At 48.3% G+C, this 6,000-nt stretch overlaps 1 pseudogene; it reads left to right on the forward strand.

Moving 5' to 3' along the window:
• The first annotated feature begins 896 nt into the window (after positions 1–896).
• LOC119923892 lies at positions 897–2,845 on the forward strand (annotated as a pseudogene).
• Positions 2,846–6,000: the final 3,155 nt, after the last annotated feature.

The following is a 6,000-nucleotide window of genomic DNA, read 5'->3' on the forward strand; positions in this document are numbered from 1 at the left end:
CTTCTCTGGGCATCAGTTCCCTCATCTGGAAAATGGGGATGAAGACTGTGAGCCTCATGTGGGACAGGCTGATCACCTGGTATCCTCTCCAGCACTTAGAACAATGCTTTGCACAAAGTAAGCGCTTAATAAATGCCATTATTATTATTATTATTATTATTGTTGTTAAGTGCTTGGGAGAGTGAAATAGAACAGGGTTGGCAGAGTACAGTGGAACAGAGTTGGTAGAAAATATTAAAATATCTTTGTAAAGTGTGTGTGTATGTGAGTGAGAGAAAGGGGTGGGTGGAATATTAGGACCCCAGCCCCTTTTTCATTGCTCCAAAGCCATTGCCTTCCCATCCTGGGTCTCTGTGAAAGTGAAAATGCAGACTTTCAGAAACCAAAACGGAGGGACGCTGATAGTTGAAAATCAAAATGGGGATTTTTCCGATTCCTTCCTGTAAACGTGCTCCTTCTCTGTGCCTCCATGGGAAATCCACAGATAATCCGTGCAGATGGGAAACACCACCAAGGTGAGGGAATTCCTCCTGCTGAGATTCTCGGAGGGCCGGAAGCTGCAGCTGGTCCAGGCCGCGCTGTTCCTCCTGGTCTACCTGGCGGCCCTGACGGGGAACCTCCTCATCGTCGCCGTCACCGCGCTCGACCGGCGCCTCCGCACCCCCATGTACTTTTTCCTCAGGAACCTGTCCGTCCTAGACCTCTGCCTCATCTCTGTCACCGTCCCCAAATCCGTCCACAACTCCCTGATCAATGGCAGAGCCATCTCTCTATGGGGCTGCATGGCTCAGGGGGTTTTAGTGATTTCGTTTGCTTTCTCGGAGCTGTCCCTCCTCAAGGCAATGTCCTACGACCGCTACGCGGCCATCTGCCTCCCCCTGCGCTACGGGGTCACCATGGACCCAGGGGCCTGCGGGAAGATGGCGGCCGCCTCCTGGCTCGGCGGGGGCCTGTTCGGGGTGATGTACACAGCCGGGACGTTAAAACTGAGCTTCTGTGGCTCTAACCTGGTCTAGCAGCTCTTCTGCGACATCCCTTCCCTACTGAAGATCTCCTGTTCCCGAAACGCATGTCGTCATCGACGTCAGCATAGCCACGGCATTCGGCTTGGCTTTCATCTCCTTCGTCCTCATCGTCGTCTCGTACGTGCGCATCTTCCGGGTAGTGCTGAGGATGCCGGCCTCCGAGGGCCGGGCCAAAGCCTTCTCCACCTGTCTGCCCCACCTCGTCGTCGTCACCATCTTCCTCTCGACCGGCGCCATGGCCTACCTCAAGCCCACGTCTGACTCCCCCTTGACCCTAGACCTGCTGGTGTCCGTTTTCTACACCAAGGTGCCCCCCGCACTGAACCCCCTCATCTACAGCCTGAGGAACCGGGACATGAAAGCCTCCCTGGGGAGGGTCCTGAGGGGGCTTACGTTCCTCCAGAATAAAGATCCCCTCTTTTTGACCTGACGTTTGCTCCCAGAATGTTTCCGAATCCCCCCAACTAAGTGTTGTCGTTTCCCCTTCCCTGGTGATCAGTCAATCGGCGGTACTTACTGAGCGCTTACTCAGTGCGGTGCCCAGCGTGGCTCAGTGGAGAGAGCCCGGGCTTTTTAGTCAGAGGTCAGGAGTTCAAATCCCGGATCTGCCGACTGTCAGCTGTGTGACTTTGGGCAAGTCACTTCACTTCTCCGGGCCTCATTTCCCTCATCTGTAAAATGGGCATTAAAACTCTGAGCCCCCTGAGGGACAACCTGATCACCTTGTAACCTCCCCAGCGCTTAGAACAGTGCTTTGCACATAGAAAGCGCTTAACAAATACCATTATCATTATTATTATTATTACTAAGCATTTGGGAGAGGGCAACACAACAGAATTGGAAGAGACGTTCCCCTCCCACAAGAAACTTACAGTCTTGACCACTCTTCGCTATCCCTATCTCCCTTCCCTTGACTTCCCAGATTTCAAATCCTACCTTGACTAAACTGCTATTTATCCAGAATCAGAAGACATTCCGTTTTCAGCTGATCCATCTTTTGTCCACTACAGATCACTCTCCCCACCTTCACAGCCTTATTGAAGGCAGATTTCTTCCAAGAGGTCTTCCCTGACCAATCCCTCCTCTCCCACTCCCTTCCGCGTCCCCCTCGCACTTGGATTTGTACCCTCAGCCCCACAGCACTGATGTCCATATCCACAATTCATTTATTTATATTCATCTCTGTCTCTTTCCCTAGTCCGTAAGCTCCCTGTGGGCAGGGAACGTGTCTACCGACTCTGCTCTATTGTACTGTCCCAAGCGCTTAGTACAGCGTTCTGCACACGGTAAGCGCTCAATAAATACCACTGCTTGATCGATTGGCTAATATGGTCCCGGACCACTTTCTGCGCAATATTTTAACATTAAGTGGCCAGCCTTCTTCTCTCTAGGATCCAGCTGCTCTCCCAGAATTGATTCCCAGTGCTTGGAAATATTGCGATGGAGTGCTTGCAGCGTGGCTCAGTGGAAAGTGCCCGGGCTTTGGAGGCAGAGGTCATGGGTTTGAATCTCGGCTCCGCCACTGGTCAGCTGTGTGACCTGGGGCAAGTCACCTCACTTCTGTGGGCCTCAGTTCCCTCATCTGGAAAATGCGGATTAAGTCTGTGAGCCCCACGAGGGACACCGTGATTACCTTGTATCTATCCCGGCGCTTAGAACAGTGCTTTGCACATAGTAAGGGCTTAATAAATGCCATTATTATTATTATCCGACCCCAGTCCCATAGGGATTATGTCCAAACCCTTACACTCTGTTGCTTCCCGTCTATAATTCCTTTGAGTGTCTGCCTCCCCCGTAAGATTGCAAGCCCCTTGAAATAGCGTAGTGTTTTCTCCAAGGGCTTGGAACAGTGCTCTGGTAGTGCTCACCAAACGGAGAAGCAGAATAGCCAGCGGAAAGACCCCAGGCCTGAGAGTCAGAGGTCCTGGGTTCTAATCCCCTCTCCACCACTTGTCTGCTCTGCGACTTTGGCCGAGTCACTTCTCTGTGGTTCAGTTTCCCCACCTGGAAAATGGGGTGAAGACTGCGAGCCCCACGAGAGACGGAGGCTGTTGTCTGACCTGATTAGCTTGAATCTTATAGAATGCTCGGCACATAGTGAGCGCTTAACAAATGCCACAATTATTATTATTACTATTCTCTTCAGTGAATAAGAGGATAGAAACACAGACATAGGAAAGAGTCTGTTAAGGGAGGATTCTAGATTATAAGGAGGGAATCAAAAAGAGACCCTTGATCACAAAAATGATTCCAGATGACAGAAAAGTAGCCTCTGAGAATACATCTTAGAATCTACGATGAGACGGTACTGGGAAAAAGAAATCATCCCAGCCTCCTCCACTTAAGGCCTTCAATTACCAATCGTCAACATCAGTGGTGTTTATTGAGCGCTTACTGTGTGCAGAGCACTGTACTGAGCCCTTGAGAGAGTACGGTATGCCATAGAAGCAGCATGGCATAATAATAATAATAATAGTAATAATAATAATGTTGGCATTTATTAAGTGCTTACTATGTGCAAAGCACTGTTCTAAGCTCTGGAGAGGTTACAAAGAGATCAGGTTGTCCCATGTGGGGCTCACAGTCTTAATCCCCATTTTACAGATGATGCAACATAGGCACAGAGAAGTTAAGTGACTTGCCCAAAGTCACACAGCTGACAATTGGCGGAGCTGCGATTTGAACCCATGACCTCTGACTCCAAAGCCCGGGCTCTTTCCACTGAACCATGCCGCTTCTCTAAGCATAGTGGATAGAACCTGGGCCTGGGGTCATGGGTTCTAATCCTGGCTCTGCCACCTGTCTGCTGTGTAAACTTGGGCAAGTCACTTCACTTCCCTGTGCCTCAGTTCCTTCCTCTGTAAAACGGGGATGAAGACTGTGAGTCCCAAGCGGGGCAGGGGCTGCGTCCAACCCAATTTGCCTGTATCCACTCCAGGGCTTAGTACAGTACTTGGCACATAGTAAGTGCTTAACCAATACCATTATTATTATTCCCGTTTTCACTGCAGTATAACAAAGTTGGTAGACACCTTCTCTACCCACAAGAACCGAAAAGTCGAAAGAGGGAGACAGGCATTAATCTAAATAAATAATTTACGATATACGTCATAATTTATAAATATGAAGCGCTGGGGGGTGGAGAATAGCTTGATTATCCTCGTGGAAAAGCCAGGATGGTTCATTCATTCATTCTTTCAATCACAGTAGATTCTGGGGACTTTCACTCACGAAGCCCCTCAAAACAAAAGAGGAATCCTGCTTTCTCCCGAGGGAAAAGAGAGGCCAAGTGGGAAGGATTATAAATTGCCGCTCGAGAGGAGTGCAGAAAGTGAAAGACACCATCTTTCGGGAACTCCTCAAAAAGAGAGTGATGTCTCCTCCCGGGTGCAACCGGGAATCAGTCAGTGGGATTTACTGAGTGCTTACTGTGTGCAGGGCATTGAACTAAACGTTCGGGAGAGTACCATATAAAGGAGTTGGGATATACGTTCCCTGGCCACAGTGAGCATACGGTCTAGAGGGGGAGATGGACTTTAATTAATCCATCAGTCGTATTTACTGAACGCTTCCCGTAGGCAGAGCTCTGTACTATATACAGCAATATAAGAGAGTTGGGAAACAAGATCCCTGACCACAACGTCAGAGATGGAGGGGCTGAACAACAAAAAAGGGAAGCTTTTTTACATCTGGGAGAAATGTGACTAGAAATCGCCTGTTTCCATCCATTGGTAAGTGCCAACGTGCGACAGGAAATCCATTTCAGTGACCTTCAGCTGCTTCATTGTTCGTGTGAGTTCTTGCCTGCTCCTTGTCATCCTCTAGCTTGGTAAGTGCTTACTATATTCCAAGCACAGGGCTAGAATCCGGGCTAGATACAAGTTTGGACAGACTCCACGTCCCACAAGGGGCTCCCAGTCTAAATTGGAGGGAGAGGAGGTATTTTTATAGGTACTGTTAAGCACTTAGTGAGTGCTTTGTAATAATAATAACAATAATAATTATTATGGCATTGGTTATGCGCTTACTATGTGCCAGGCACTTTACTGAACGCTGGAATTGTTCTAAGTGCTGGAGTTGGTAGAAGATTGGAAATAGCCCGTGTCGCACACTGAGCTCACACTCCAAGTAAAATGGAGACCCGTTATTTTTTTATTGATACTTGTGAAGCACTTAGTACGTGCCTAGTACTGTTCTAAGCGCTGGGGGAGATACAAGGTAATAATAATAATAATGGCATTTCTTAAGCGCTTACTATATGTCAAGCACTATTCTAAGCACTGAGGGGGCTCCCAGTCTACATTGGAGGGACAACAGGTATTTTTTTATAGGTACTGTTAAGCACTTAGTGAGTGCTTTGCAATAATAATAACAATAATAATAATTATGGCATTGGTTATGTGCTCACTATGTGCCAGGCACTTTACTGAACGCTGGAATTGTTCTAAGTGCTGGAGTTGATAGAAGATTGGAAATAGTCCGTGTCCCACACGGAGCTCACACTCCAAGTAAAATGTAGACCCGATATTTTTTTTTTACTGATACTTGTGAAGCACTTAGTACGTACCTAGTACTGTTCTAAGCGCTGGGGGAGATACAAGATAACAATAATAATGGTATTTGTTAAGCGCTTTCTATATATCAAGCACTGTTCTAAGCACTGGGGGAGATACAAGGTAATCAGGTTGTTCCATGTGGGGCTCACAGTCTTAATCCCCACTTTACAGATGAGATAACTGAGGCACAGAGAAGCGAAATGACTGGCCCAAGTTCACACAGCAGACAAATGGCGGAGGCGGGATTAGAACCCACGACCTCCATACTTCATGCTGCTGCCCGATTTGTCTTTGTCCAGAAACGCTCTGGGCACGTTACTCCCCTCCTCAAAAATCTCCAGTGGCTACCAATCAATCTGCGCATCAGGCAGAAACTCCTCACCCTGGGCTTCAAGGCTCTCCATCACCTCGCCCCCTCC

This window comes from Tachyglossus aculeatus, unplaced genomic scaffold (genome assembly GCF_015852505.1).
Source record: "Tachyglossus aculeatus isolate mTacAcu1 unplaced genomic scaffold, mTacAcu1.pri scaffold_67_arrow_ctg1, whole genome shotgun sequence".
Classification (NCBI taxonomy): Eukaryota; Metazoa; Chordata; class Mammalia; order Monotremata; family Tachyglossidae; genus Tachyglossus; species Tachyglossus aculeatus.